Source organism: Camelus dromedarius, chromosome 26, assembly GCF_036321535.1.
Source record: "Camelus dromedarius isolate mCamDro1 chromosome 26, mCamDro1.pat, whole genome shotgun sequence".
In the NCBI taxonomy this organism is placed as follows: Eukaryota; Metazoa; Chordata; class Mammalia; order Artiodactyla; family Camelidae; genus Camelus; species Camelus dromedarius.
The window spans coordinates 9,731,069-9,746,651 of record NC_087461.1 but is presented as its reverse complement, the minus strand read 5'-3'; the positions used below and the strand labels follow the sequence as shown (position 1 = coordinate 9,746,651).

At 41.3% G+C, this 15,583-nt stretch overlaps 1 protein-coding gene and 2 non-coding genes across 4 annotated transcripts in view; 2 read left to right on the top strand and 1 right to left on the bottom strand.

Moving 5' to 3' along the window:
* Positions 1–15,583, top strand: part of NEBL (nebulette) — a 310,416-nt gene that overhangs the window by 21,390 nt on the left and 273,443 nt on the right. The window lies entirely within an intron of this gene.
* LOC116150608 (U6 spliceosomal RNA) lies at positions 798–904 on the top strand. Its single transcript, XR_004134340.2, has one exon. It is a non-coding gene; the product is annotated as a U6 spliceosomal RNA (small nuclear RNA).
* TRNAP-AGG (transfer RNA proline (anticodon AGG)) lies at positions 5,122–5,194 on the bottom strand. Its single transcript has one exon. It is a non-coding gene; the product is annotated as a tRNA-Pro (tRNA).

Genomic DNA, 15,583 nt, shown 5'->3' with positions numbered 1-15,583 from the left:
TTGCCCTCCCGTGACAGTCGGGGCTGAGGGCATTGCCCTCACAGACCGGGTATTTCTGAGTGGTGGTCATTAATTTCCCTCGGCTTGGCCGAAGAAACGTTCCTGTCACCTCTCTTGAACGCAGAGTACCATGTTGGCTGTGTACGCATTTTGACAATGCAACCTTGTTCTGCAGCTCAAGGTTGGCACGGTTCTACTTCCAGTTAATTTTCCTGTACAATTAAGGCACCTAGGAAAACATTTGAAGAAAGTTTTCATTTTGTGGACTCATAATAAATGCCTTAAAGTGGTCTGCCAGCGCCGTTGGCTTCGGTGGTGATTTTTGTGCAGAAGGTGTACAAACAGTGGTTGCTATGAAGGTTAATTGGGAGCACATCATGACTGTCTCTTGAACCCAATGGATATACACAGATCATTGTTCTGAAGTTTTCACATCTCATTTTTACACTTGCCAAAAACATCCCCACTCGTTTTGTTTCTTGGCAGTGCAAATGTTTGGAGACACGTTGAATGTTCTCCAGAATTCATGACTGACTTTTTCCCCACATACTGTTGTTGTGTAGGTCTGTGGATGGAGCCAAACTGGGGGGACTCTTAGTCCATCATTTCAGTTTTAATTCCTTATAAAATATTAGCAGGAAGGCAAAGTTATTTTACATCAAAGTGACTTTTTTTGGAGGAAATGGCAAATTAAAATTTATGGCCCCAGCTGTTTTGAGTGGAATTTGTCAGGAAGTGGAAGAGAAGGGAATGCTTACAATACTCTGATATAAATCCTTAGTTTAAAAAAGATGCAAGCACTCGCTTCGACAGTACAGATACTAAAACTGGAATGATACAGAGAAGATTAGCACGGCCCCAGCACAAGGATGACATGCAAATTCATGAAGCGTTCCATTTTTTTTTTTTTTACAAATGTTGGTCACTATATATAAGGATAGATTAAAAAAAAGTTTCTTCAGTATAGCACAGGAAACTATGTTCAATATCTTGTAATAAACTTTAATGAAAAAGAATATGAGAACGAATATACGTATGTATATGCATGACTGAGACATGGTGCTGGACACCAGAAATTGACACATTGTAACTGATTGTACTTCAATTAAAAAAAAAAGATGCAAGCTGTGAATAAAACTTGGGTATCGAGATGTAGAAAAATATTTTTGTAAATATGTGTTTTAAAACCTAGGCCCTGTTGTTTCAGTGTTAAGTCTTTCTAAACAACTTTGTTTAGAAGTCAGCATGACATGCTGAAAAAGAAGTGTAACTTTGCAGGCTGGCAGGCTCCAGTGATGAGTACAGCGCTCCCTCCATCCCTGTGGGCTGAGCCTCTGAGGATGCATCCGACTGTGGCTCCTGTGTGTGAATGTGTTGGGAGTTGGGGTCGCGGCCTTGGGACTTGACCATCCGTGAGTTTTGGTCTTCACAACAAGTCTCGGAACAGTCCTCCTTGAAGTCTGAGGGATGACTGTAGACAGTGTAAAGAATTTGCAAAGGAGCAGCCCCTTTACCACGCGCTGTTCCTTTTCCCGGAGCGCCACCTTCCTCACCTCTGCCTGCCCCCACATCACTTTGCTTAGCTGGTGCCTTTTTCTGCTTTGGCTCTCATCTCTTCACAGGGATGTCCTGTCTGATTTGGCTGGTCTCACTACTGTACATGTTTAAAGCCATGTATCTTTCTTCTTAGCACTGACTTTATACTTATTTGAATAACGCTTTATTCTAGGAGCTCTGTGAGATGAGGGAGAGTGTCACTGTTTTCTGTTACTGCGTCACCACTGCCTACAAACCATGCCTGTCAAATGGATACGTTTGCCGCTTGATAGGTATTTGTTCGATGAAGAAATCGATGAATAAGTGACTCTGGCTACAGGAAGGCCAGTAGAAAGGCTTAGACCCATGTCCTCAAGTTCAAATGCCGGTGGGGCCAGGCAGCCCCAGCACATGAGTGGAGCAGGCTGGTGAGGTGACTTGTGATGTGCTGGGCGACCAGATGGAATGCCCTGGACAGGTGTCCACTGAGCCGATGTTCTCTTTCCTGCCTCAATGGAGGCTCATTCTTCTCATCATAGGGGTGTAGGCTTCAACTGTGGCAAATTTGAGGGACTCCCTGGGCAGAAGGGTTAGGGTGGAGTGGACTTAAATAGCAGAGAGAAGTGAGAAGACTGGAGGAGCCGGTGCTGGAGGACCGGGAGAGCCAAGATGGGTTTTGAGCAGAGGTGAATGTTCATCAGATGAGGAAAGTCTTTAGGAAGAAAATTTTGGCAGCCTGGGATGTCTTCCAGTAGAACAGGAGACTAGGAGGTTAGAGGCTGAACTAAGAGTCCACACCAGAGCCACGTGAAGCAGGCACTGAGAGGAGTGTGGTGGTAGAACCAGCAATTTAACATCTAGATGAATTTTTGCAAATACAAAGACAAACATGTCAGAAAAACACATTTCTGAAACACACTGTTCTTAATTGAAGTCTTAAATTTCTTTTTTTGTTTTTAAAATTTAATTTATTTAATTTTTTTTGCAGGGGGAGTAGTTAGGTTTACTTATTTACTTATTTTTAGAGGAAGTATTGGGGATTGAACCCAGGACCTTGTGTATCCTAAGCATGCACTCTACCACTTGAACTACACTCTCCTCCCCATCAAAATCTTTCTCAAATCAACAGAAATGGTGACTGGAAGAGGAAATCCTGAGGCAGACTCAGATTGCTGGTGGTTGAGGATTGAGTGGGAAGTGAGAAACAAAAGCTGGTGAATGGAGACTCCTCTTTCGAGAAGTTTTTCAAAAAAGGAAGAAAAGAGACTGAGCAGAAGCAGGGGCTGTGGAAAATACCAGAAAGACACAAGAGGTAGGAGGAATGTACTGCACAAATAGGGATCCGTTTCTCTGAGACAGTAAGAGCAGAGCAGAGTGGGTGAAGGTGCCCAGGTCCTGAGGTGTAAACGGCGAGCAGACAGCAGGGTCCTGTCAGGAGGCAGGTGGAGGTCACGCACTCAGTGAGGAGAGCATGCAGGGTTGGGGTTTTGCTCTTGGGAACGTGTGTGGGATGGAGTCCTAAAATGCATTTCCATTTCCACTTGCATCACGGATTTTATTGACAGGTGCTAAAGAAATATTCTTGGAAAGATTGAAGGAAAGCTTCTTTTGCTTTTTCTTACTGACTTGAAAACTTGAAGCCTTAGACAGTTCCTGAAATCTTGAAAGAAAAGGTGTTCAGAACTGTACCATGGAGGATATTTCAGTCCTGTGGAAACCCAGAAGCTGTTGCTCTTCTGTGACAATCCTGCTTTGACTGAAAAGTCTAAATCTCAGGCCTGTCTTACAGAGCTTCAGTTAGCCTTTCAGTCAGATAACTGCATCTGAAGTGCTTTGGAAAATAATAGATCAGTACCAAAGTATCATAAAATACTATGAAACTACTGTAGACATTCAGTAATGTCTTTGGAATCTGGTAAAATCTGAGGTTTATGAGTTCTTTTTCATTTAAAAAATATTTTTACCTTACCAGGCCATTGCTGTTTTTCCATCAGTGAATTTCGGGCTAAGGTCTTTTCAAGAGTATCTCATAATAAGTCAACAAGTCTATTTCAGATGTGTTTGTTACTAAGCAACGGTTACCAAGAGCCTCTGTAATTAAGATGAAACTTGCAAGGTAACAATGCCCAAACACAGTACCATTTCCACCATTTTCTGATAATGGGAAAGTGGGGTGAATAAAAGTGAAATGTTACTCCCAGTGTCTGAAATTTGTGAATACGCTTTCCTCTCCCTCGTCCGGGACAGAATGTGTGTGTTTTACAAATCAGCCAGTGATTTTTTTTTTTCTTTTGTGTCTTACATACACATTCCTGACTTGAATAGGTGAGCACCTGTTGGAGGCAGGGCACCTGTGTAGCAGTGGCTCGACTGGCCACGTGGTACCCAGACCCGCACTTTCTGACGTGTGCACTGGCAAGCAGGGTGACCAGAGTGAGCTCGCTGTGACCTCGACTTCTTTTGCAGCCACGACTGACCTAGATTAAGTGGAGATGCAGGCATGTTCTGTACTTTGCTTAACAACACCCAGTGTCTTTTTCTCTTGGTGATTTGTAAAGGAAGGCTCAGATGAATTTTTTCCTGTTCATCGTGCCTGGCTACGTAGCGGGTGCTTCACAGGTGCTCCTCTTTGCCTTCCTGCTCTATTCTCTTCCAGGAGCAAGGGGGTGGGGGTGGGGGGTAAGGGTTCCATGATGACCTGGTGTTGAATGACCTCCTTTCAGACCTGTTGTTAGATGCCTAATGGGCCGCAGCAGAGGTCCAGAGAGCCAAGCCTCACCTCACAGAAGGCTTTGCTGATAAAAGAGGGATGAGTCTGTCTCCCAGGCAAGGAGCAATTACTGAGTGACCCTCCAGCTGCCTGTAAACTAGGTGCTTCTCCGTGGAGTTTCTCCCAGGTTGGCCTCACTGCAGGCAGAGTGAGTGTCAGCCGCCAAAGAGCACTGACCAGTGCCTGGGGTTTATGATCCTGGGCAGGTCATAACCACCTTGAACTTTAATTTCCTTGCCCTCCACTGGGGCAGTCGTTCCTGCTTGGCTCTTATAGTTGGATTGCCATAAGAATTAGATAAGATAGAATATGTGAAAGTGCTGTGAAAAGGCATCTATGTATTCATTTATTCAAATACTGAGTGGCTCCTATGTGCCAGGCATTGTTCTAGTTTCATAATATGTTTCATTTCAGCACAAATAAATAGATCTACTTAATTCTTTTACATGGTAGTTTAATATTCCATGGTATAGGAGTTCCGTGATTTATTTAACCATCTCCCAATTAATGGACATTTGAATAAACAGTGCTGCATTCAACATCTTTATATATTTGATTTTGACATGGATGAGAACATTTCTCTGGGAGAGTACTACAGAAGATTTTGTCAGATCAAATGTGTGCATGTTTCATATTTTGTTGGGTACCATCAAATTCCCCCAGAAAGGTAATGGCAGACTCTCTTTCCACCCAACATGTGTGAGAATACTCATCTTCCTGTACCCTTGCTAATATGATCTTTTAACTCTTTTTTTTTGTTCGGTTTTGTTTTGGGAGGTGGTGGTAATTAGGCTTATTTATTTCTTTATTTTTAATGGAGGTAGTGGGGATTGAACCCAGGACCTTGTGCATCCTAGGCAGATACTCTATCACTGAGCTATACCATCCCTCTGATCTTTTAAATTTCACCAGTCTTTTGGATGAGAAGTAGTATCTCATGGTTGTGTTATTTTCAATTCCTTGATTTATGAATGAACATGTTTTACTGTATATTGGCCATCTTTACTTCTTCTGTGATTAGCCTTTTTATCTACTTCTTTACCTACTAGGATTTTATATATATATAATATATATATATGTATGTATTTCTTATTAATTTGAAGGGGCATTTGATATATCTAAAGCATGTTTGATTGTGCATTCTTTTGAGATGATAGGTCCAATTGTCAGTCGCTGTTTTTCAGAGGAGGTGAGAGGCCCACGAAGCTAGATAGCTAGTTACAGGTCACACAGCCAGTTAACAATGGGGCTTGGTTTAGAACCAGGGTCCTCCTAGTCTGGTCTGCTTTTGTTAGCAGAGACGGTTATTTGGGAGGCCCAGCAGGCCAGGGAGGGTGGGTTACCTCAGTGGGGCAACTGGATGGCTGGAACACATGCCTCTCCAAGGGCCAGCGGCCCTTCATGAGTTACCTAATCCTGGGAAAAGGTGAAGGTAACCGAGGGATTGGGGGCTGGTGACTGTCTTTGTTCCTTAGGAGGTGATGCAAAGACAAAGGAGAGTGAGAGTGACAGCCCCTCCAGGGCGCTGCCTTTCCTCCCACCGAGGGCACAAGTACTGTCTGCACTGCAGAGACTGGAGGATGTGACTATTCTCAATAATCACGAGAGAAACAGAACAGAGATCTTCTCCTTATTTGAGTTTTTTTTGCAGCACCTCATTTGAATACTCATAACTTTTTCTGATGGAATCATTACCATTTCCTTTTCTGTGTGAACTAGATGTAAAGATTTTCTGAAATGGCTTTATTTTAGGCTTTTCCTCTTCTTATCCTCATCTGGCCCGTGATGTATGTTCAGTGGGGCACATCCTAGCACACAGATTCTAGAATTTTTTTTTTTTTTTAAAGGCTGGAAGCAACCTTACAGGCCATCTGGTTCAGTTCACCTACCGAGTCTTGAAAAGCAGGGTGGTTTGCCAGGATTACCCAGTTATTCCAAATCAGAGACTTGGACTGGGGACTTTTCAACTCTATTAGGAATTCTGGTTGTGCCATTTGACATCTTTCTGACATTTGTCTATATTTTCCTCCTTTTTCTTCGATTTCTTGACTTGAAAGTGAGACAGGTTGTACTTATTTCATTGCAATGTTTTGCTAAGTAGTTATTAAAAAAGCACTTTTCATGTTTGAATTTTTCCCTCATTTCTGCGTGTTTTTGAAGGCCCCTCTTTCCCCAACTTCCATTATGCATATAACATGAACTTAGTCGACAGCTGTTGAATTAATGAAAGGTTAAGATAATTGTGATGTATTTCTATACTTCAGTCTCTCTCTCTCACACACACACACACACACCCCTCCTTAATTTTAAATTTACTACTGTATAACCACTTTGAGGTAATAAAGTCTATCTCCTGGTATCAGACATGGGAATATTTGAAATACTGAGTAAATAAAATTCTCCCGTGACTTTAAAGAATTTGCACAAAGGGATACTACAAATTCCCTTTGACGTTCATTTTGATTTTTAATAATTGATCTTGTTAGGAAATTTCTTTGTATACTCTAGTCTCTGTTTTGCAGGACACAGGGTGGCTCAGGTTTTGCTAATAGATGGGGCTGGTGCAACCCAGGGTGGAGCTGTATTTGGTTGGTCAGTCTAGTCATGGGCTCGGAGTAGGGCCAGGCATGTTTGAAGTCAGATATCTGAGTACTGGGAACACCACCAGTGGGGAATGCTTGGGGATGGCGGGTTGTATTACCAAGGAGAACGCCAGGAGAACTACTGTTCCTGCAAGTTTCCCCAGTGAATAAGGTCTTTTGTCCTGTTACAGAGAGTGATTCACAGCCCTTTGGTCCTGGCCTGCCTGGGGTTGATAGGGGATACCAGGCGTGGGACCTGCCTTCTTCTTCTTGGTATCAGGACTAGAGGGAGATTTTTCTAGAAGAGGAGTTCTGCTGAAGGGAGTGGGGTGGTGGGAGTAACCCTGAACCTCAGGTACCCTGTTGGGTTAAACTCTGGGGCATGCATTTGCTGTGGGCATCCCACGTTCTTGGTCATCTCAGGGGATATCTCTGACTTTCAGTTCAAAGTAGAGGAAAGCTTAACGTATTTTAAATAGTCTGTTCTCTGGTTTTCCTTTTGTCCGTTTTATTCAGTCCAATTCTACTCCCTCAGATTTACTTCCCCAGTTTTTAATCATCTTTTTTTGTGCTTCTCTGTTGGTGAGTGATTCTTGATGTCCAAGGGTGGCCTTTAAAAAAAAAAACTATTACTTTAATATTAGTGTTTCTTTTTTTTGAACTTTTAAAAAATATAATGCTGGACATACAGAAAAGTTGCAAGAATATTACAAAAAATTCCTGTATACCTTTCACCCAGAGTTTTCAAATGACAACATTTTATTCTTTTCTCTGTTTTTCTTTCCCCCAGAACCATTAGGATAAGTGCAGGTATGGTGTCTCTTTGTTCCTAAATGCTTCACTGTGTATTTTCTAAAAACAATGGAATTCTCTTAGATAAATACCACACAGTTTTCAAAATTGGCAAATTAACATTAATAGCATAGTACTACCTAATCTACAGACCTTATTCAGATTTTACTAATTGAAACATTCTTAGCAAAAGAAACTTCCAGATCATGCATTTTATTGAATTGTCATGTCCCTTTGGTCTTCTTTAATTTGGAACACTTCTTTCTTTTCTTCTACAGCAGGGACATTTTTGAGCAGTGCAGAGTAGTTTTTTCTTTCTTTCTTTCTTTCTTTCTTTCTTTCTTTCTTTCTTTCTTTCTTTCTTTCTTTCTTTCTTTTCTTTCTTTCTTTCCTTTTCCTTTCTTTTCTTTCTTTCCTTTTCCTTTCTTTTCTTTCTTTCTTTTTCTTTCTGTAGAATGCCCCTTATTTAACATTTGTTTATTTTTGGAAGGACTAAAATGATTATTCTTTAAAAATGAATATTAACTTTTAATTAGTATTGGTTTCTTAAAGTTGAAAACTAGATTTATTTTTATTTTATGCCTTTATTTTACCTAAAATACTTGTTTTTCTTTATATAAATCTAGTAGGTAATAGGTAAAATAAGAACAATTTTTTAAAACATCTTTGTTGTGGTTTGGTTCCTGTGCAGTAAACTACACATATTTCAGATACACAATTAGATAAATTTTAATAAATGTATACCACTACCATAGTCAAGATAGCTAACATTTCCATCGCTCCCCAAGAGGTGCAACTTTTGAATTCCCAATTTATCCCTTCCCACCCCCTTCAACCCCTGGTAACTGTAAGTTTGTTCTCTATGTCTGTGAGTCCAAGAACAAACACTTTTTTGATGTTTGCTTTAAATAGTGGCCAATAAATTCAAGTTGGGCAGGCTAACTTCCCATTAATCCGTTTAGTTTAAAAGTTAATCACATTTCCTTAAGCATTAAAATTTCATGTGTAAATGAATATATCCAATCTCCTTTTAATCACTTTAAATGCCTGCTAGAGCAAGCTGAAAGGCTTTCATGTTCTTCTAAGGGTTCTAATACTGTTTGAAAACATTCATATTTTCACCTTTGACTCAATCACGAGTCTAAAATCAGTTACAATCTGGCGCATTCCCAAAGGTGGCAGGTCCTCAGGCATTCCGTACAATTTGACACCTAATGTACAAAGATTATTCTCAACTCAATACAAATTATTAATACTGTTGCTTTGATTTACTCCAGCATCTCTATATTTAATTCGAAGTCTTCCCAGGGTTATCAAGATACATGTGCACTAAGGGAAGGAGATACATTATGTGAGGTCAGCTGAGGTTGCCTTGCTAATAGTTGGGGTGACTGGGCCTCCATGCAGTTGTTTATCTGGCAGAGATTTGGGGTTGAAGAGGCATATGTCCAGGCTCTTTTAGAACTGCCAGTAAGTCCATTTTATAATCACTATGACAACAGGGGGCTAATAGTTGCTATAACAACAGATTTGTAGGCCATACCCTTCAGGTAAGATGGATTGTCAGCCTTGGTCTTCTGAGTTGATAGCCTTGTGTTCTTTTTTCATCTGATTTGGGCAGACATACGTCTGCATTCTTATTCAGGTTGCAGCTAATTTCCTCTCCTGCTTGATTGCATTCTGCATTTCTTTAGCTCTTGGCAGCATTATATTGTCATTTTATTCTGTCTGATTGGATTTTGCATTTCCTTTCAACTCTTTGGCCACAAATCTAAAGCTTCACGCTAATGAAAATGTCTTTGTCTAATTTCTCCATGTTACTTAGAATTAGAGCCTTTAGAGCTTGGCTTAGATTCCCAGAAGGAGTTCTACTAGGGCTGTGTAACTTGATTATGAAAATTCCTAGGCCAGCCACCACTCTTAACATCTGAGAGCTCTGTGTATGTATGTAACCAGAGATGACAAAGTGTGTTGACTTTGAATTTTGTTATTGAATTGCTTTCAAGCAGATTTGAAGACTTGATCACAATTGAGCAGATAGGATCAAGTAGGAATAGATGCTGTATAAGAACATCTTGAAGTCATAGATAGTGGCTACTGTTTATTATGATGTGCTGTGTACTTGCTAAAATTTAATTTTGCTTTGCTTGCTTACAGTGTTTGGGTTAATAGTAGTCACTGTTTTCTTGGCAGGTGTCCTGTCCCACTATCCTCTTCTCTAATTCTCTAAGTTGCCATCCGTGTGTTTTTGTCATCATCCATTGCCTCTGGTCTGTCTCACTTCCTCCTCTGACATCCTATCTTGTTGAACCTTGACCCCTCTCTTAGTTTTTCTAGAAGCTAAGCATTGCTTGTATTTACTATATATATTTTTTACCTTGTAATCATGGTAAAGGCATAGTTGAGGGCCCATTTGTTGGAAAGATTTCTTCTCTGTGTCTCCTGGGGGGAGCCTCTTGGTTTTACTTTCTGGGTCACCATATATTGAGCTTGGTAGAAGCCCAAAGGTCATCAACTACCTCTGCCTCACAGGGCTATTTCTTGAATGTGTCCATTTCTTCTTGGTCTTGGAAATTCCCAGCAGCAAATGGACATATTTTCTAGTTATTTAGTGTGAGTTGGGACTGCCATCCATTGTCTCAATAATGCAAGACTGTCTTGGTTTCTATTGTTTGAAGAAGCCAGGTTTATGCTTCTTCCTACCTTGTCCTTCATGGTTACATCATCATTACCCTGCAGAAGAGGGCCTGGCACAGAGGAGCTGAGCACCAACCATTAGAAATCCCAGTGCCCTTGTCCCCACCACATGCTCCATTTCACTTTTGCTACGTGGTGCCACTAATAGGACATGACTGAGGCAATTGCTTCAGTGACCTTGACCTTGGATAGATTTTAAAGGCTGAAAACCCGGGAGGAAATTAGCAGCAGTAGCCTTAGACACTGAGTGGGATCGTTTGGTAAACTGGACTAATTCTACAAATCTCTCCTTGTCCAAGGCAAAACCAGGTTGGCGATGACCAGTGTTTCTCCCGGTTTTTTAGAGTCGTAAATGAACACCAAGACTATCTGAACAGTTAACCATGAAGACTAAACACAGAAAAATAGTTTCGTATAGTTGAATCCAGCAGAGTGGTTTGGTTGAATACTTATTATATAAACACATTCTTATAATGCTAATAATAATAGTAACTATTTATTAAGTACCATATACCAAATGCTTTGAAAAAAATTTTGTTGAATTTAACAACCTTCTGAAGTAAGTATTGTCATAATCTCCAGCTTTAGGAGTAAGAGGTTACATATGTCACCCAGACATGACCAGTCAATGGTGGAGTCAGGATTCAGACCTACGTCTTCCTAGGACCAAAGGCCATGTTTAATTACTTCTCTGTAGGCATATGTTATAAGGAGTCATGTAATGACTTTCTTAGTGGGATTTTTCCTTGCCAAATTAAGATTTTGTGACAATCAGGGAAGCCATCAGAAAGCACTGATTTAAGGAAGACCCTCATAAACCCCCCAAGTATTTCCCCCAGATGTCCATTAATTCTACCAATCAGTGACTCACTGAGGGTGATTAGCAGCAACTCCAAAGCAGAGTGAGATATTCTATTGGTCATTCCGCCCTAACTATGAATTTATCTGGATTGCTTCCCTAACAACAAACTGCAATGTGCTGTTGAATAAGAGATTAGTGGAGGGAGGAGAGATTGGAAGTAATTTTGGAACACAAAGACCTCCCCCCCACCAGAATAGAGCAGGCCTTCATGAGCTTTGTCTACGCAGAGGGCAGCCAAAGGGAGTGAGAGGTGGAGGAAGGAGTGAGGGGATTTAGAAGCTGGAAAAGGGCAGGGATGTGGGGGAGAAGTGGGGAAGCCCCATGTCATGTTCACTTCTCTTCTGATTTTCCTTGACCTGAGGATTCCTGATACTGGAGTCCAGATTGAGCCCTGGTGTGTAACTGAGGGTGTGGGTGAGTAAAGGAAGACATAGGCAGGAAGTGCAGTTCTCAGGCTTCGGTAATCAGCAGACACATTTGGGGCTTTCTTAAGAAATGGAGATTCTGAATTCTGTTGCTGGGGAATCTGATCCAGCATGTGTGGGATGGGCCCCGAGAACTAGATTTGATCGGTGTGACTAGGTGATTCTAATGCAGATGGCCTGAAGACCAAACTTTTGGAAACTCTGGATTGAAGTCTCTTCCACTGAGCTAATAGGAAGTCTGCAGCCCAGTGCAGATTCGACCTGGTGGCTTCTAGGAGAGGGTAGGCTCCCCGGCAGCATGCCTGAGGGTGCTTGAATAAAAGAAGGAGCTTTCTCTCTTAGAGAACTGCACTGAATCTAACCAAAGCTCTTTAAGATCCAGAAAGTCCTGCCTCAGGGACAGGGTGCCCTGTTCTTCCTCATCTCTTAGCTTATTTCTGGCCTCCTCTTTTGTCCTGGTCTGGTTTGGGATGAGAGTAGCCAACTGCAGAAAGCCGATGGTGGCAGGGTAGCCACTGAGGACCTTTCGGTGTTGAAACCAGAGCAGTTGCAAGCATCTGGGTTTGTTGGCCCCCTGCTTGCACAGAAGCCCTCTCGTGTAGTCCTGCCCTGCCCCACTCCGCATGCAGAGGGCTTGTGTGTGGCATCTCGCTCGGCCCCACGAGCAGCTCAGCAGGCATGTTCCGTATTAGCTGGAGCTGTTCCTTTTCTTTAGCCAAGAAGCCCCTTGTGGTTCTATTTCTTTGGCCCTTCAGGCTCCTTGTGTGCAGCTCCAGGAGGCTGAATGCAGGTAGCCTCACCTGGCCCAAGAAGTAAGTTCTCAAGCCTCATTTGGGTCAAATATTATTATGCCAAGACCCACTGCCAGCTTTCCATTTTATTTTTAACTTTTATTGTTTTCATTCTCCACTGAGGCTGTAACTAGGATGTGGGTTTCCTGAGACTGGAGAAACCAGACCTTAAAACAGCCCCGTGGGAGGATAAGGATGGGGAAACATCAGAGAAAAGGGTTTAGGGAGGATGGGCTGTCCTGGTGGCAGAGGCCTTGTGGCCTCACCTCGCCCAGTGGATTTAGTCTTTTATTAGCTCAGTGAGACCCTAGTATAAGTCTTCCTGAATTCAGTTTGGTAGAGGGAGATGTGTTCTCTTGAGTGAGGAATGTCCTGCGGGTGGAGTTCAGGCTGCTTTGCTCTCAGCTTGGGCTCTGGGATGAAACAGGGTCTACAGACACAGCTCGGTTTGAACTAAAATGATGCAGTCGGGGTGTCCAAGGAGGGAGTGAATGAGAGGGCTGGAGCCAGGACAAGCCTTGTCCTCAGTGAGGGTGAACCAGGCAAACAAGTGGGCTGAACAGACCCACTTTTGGTTTTTAAAAGAGGTACAAAATATTGAAGTGCGTGGACAGAGATAGCAAACAGAATCTGAAAGGAATTCTTAAGAGGAATTCTGTTTTAAGCCAAACTAGCATTGTGGAATCAGAGCAGCACATGTCCCAGGTGAAAAGGGCACAGTGTGCTCCCAGATGAATGAATCCGGATGTTTGTTACAGTGGTGTCAGAACTCAGTAATCACCCAGGACATAATTTGATCCCAGAAGTTACCCATCTAATTATATTTTGCATATACTAATATTAAAAGTAATTTGCAATGGCTAAACACACACTAATTAATGGGATATTTGGGAGACTAGGAAGGAAAATGTTCCAGAAGCTTTCTAATGGATAGGAAACCATCTTTGAGTGGAAACTTGTCCAAACCTGGATAATTAGGGATTGAAGGAAAAAAGGCAGCCCTTGAAAGAAAGACTTGACAGTTATATTGTGATATGGGTTTACACAGATTGAATGGTGCCTCCTAAAATTCATGAAATGTGTAGGAGATTCCTGAAGAAACTGAGACTGAGGGAATCAATCTTGCCTTCCTACTCTGGTGTTACCAAGTATTTCTAACACTGTTGCTAAAATGACCTGGAAACAAAGAGGCTGTAGAGAAAGAATACTTTACCCTTATAAAGAAGCTCTGAGTCTAAGAGAGTAAAGAATTACTCCAGTAGATTCAAGTGTAGTTTTGTGTGTATGTGGCGTGAAAAATCTGACACCTAACAGGTAAACTTGCAAGTCTGTGGAAAACAAAACACAGAGAGACTTGTACACAGGACAAAGATGACTGTCAACATCAAGTGGTCCCCAGTGGGAAGCTCTGGGATGCAAGGACACCAGGGAGAATTGGAGATGTTGTCATGGAAGCCACATCACCCGTCCAGCTTCTACTCTGCTGTTGTTCTGAGAACTGTGTTTCTTTGGAAAACTGTAGCCCTAGGATGAATATAATCGGACCTTCACTGATAAGAGTAGCTAACACGGACTTGATGCTCACAGTGAGCTCTGCAGTGTTCTGCGTGCTTGGCCTGTATTAACTCAGATAGTCCTTAGAACTCTCTGAAAATGCTGTATTTTTTTCTCTCCTCATTTTAAAATGGGGGCGGATCTGAGCATAGAGAAGATAGTAGCTCACTCAGTCACATAGTGTAAGTGGTAGAACTGAGGTGATGTTTGGCTTCAGAGCTCGTGCCCTTCCCCACTGCCCTGTGTACTGTCTCCCCAGTCATTTCATTTTGTTAAAAATAGTACCTGCTGCTTTTACCTCGAAGCAGTGACTTGTACTGAGAAATGCCGTGAGGGCTGTAGCCTTATAAACAGACTGAAAGTGTCACAAAAAGAAAGATGGCAGAAGAATGGAGTGAGACTCTTATCTTAAATCATTTAAAAATATTAACTCAAAACTTAGACGTAAGAGCTAAAGTTATAAAACTCTAAGAAGAAAACAGGCACAAATCTTTGTGACCTTGGATTAGGTGGTGGCTTTATATATGGCACCAAAAGCAACAGCAACAAAGGAAAAAATAAGTTGGACTTCATCAAAATTTAAAAACTCTTGTGCCATACACAAAAATAAACTCAAAATGGATCAAATATATAAACATAAGACAAGATACAATCAACCTCCTAGAAGAAAACATAGGCAACACATTATGTGACATACATCTCAAAAATGTTCTCCTAAGGCAGTCTATCCAAGCAATAGAAATAAAAGCAAGAATAAACAAATGGGACCTAATTAAACTTAAAAGCTTCTGCACAGCAAAGGAAACCATAAGCAAAACAAAACGACAACCTACGGAATGGGAGAAAATTTTTGCAAAAGATGAAACTGACAAAGGCTTGATCTCCAGAATATATAAGCAGCTCATATGACTTAATAAGAAAAAAAACAAACAACCCAATCCAAAAATGGACCTAAACAAGCAATTCTCCAAGGAAGAAATACAAATGGTCAATAGGCACAAAGGACAATCTCAAAAAATGAAAGACAACTCACAAAGTGTAAGAAAATATTTGCAAATTATGTAGCAGATAAAGGACTTGTCTCCAGCATATATAAAGAACTGTTACAACTCAGTAATTAAAAGACAAAGAACCCAGTTAAAATTGGGCAAAAGATTTGAATAGAAGACATACAAAAGACCAATAAGCATAAGAGAAGAGGCCTAGTTTTTAGGGAAATGCACATCAAAACCACAATGAGATTCCACTTCACACCCACTGGAATATACATAGTCAGAACGATGGACAGTAACAAGTGTTGGTGAAGATATGAAGAAACCAGAACTCTCACACATTGCTGGTGGGAATGTAAAACAGTGCAGCTACTTTGGAAAACAATATGGTAGTTCCTCAAAAAGTTATACCTAGAGTTTCCATATAATCCAGCAGCTCTACTCCTTTGTACATACTCAAGAGAATAGAAAACATACCTTCACACAAAAACTTTACATGAGTATTCATAGCAGTATTACCATAATAGCCCAAAAGTGGAAACTATCCATCAAAAAAGGTGAATTCATCAAAAAGTGGAAATA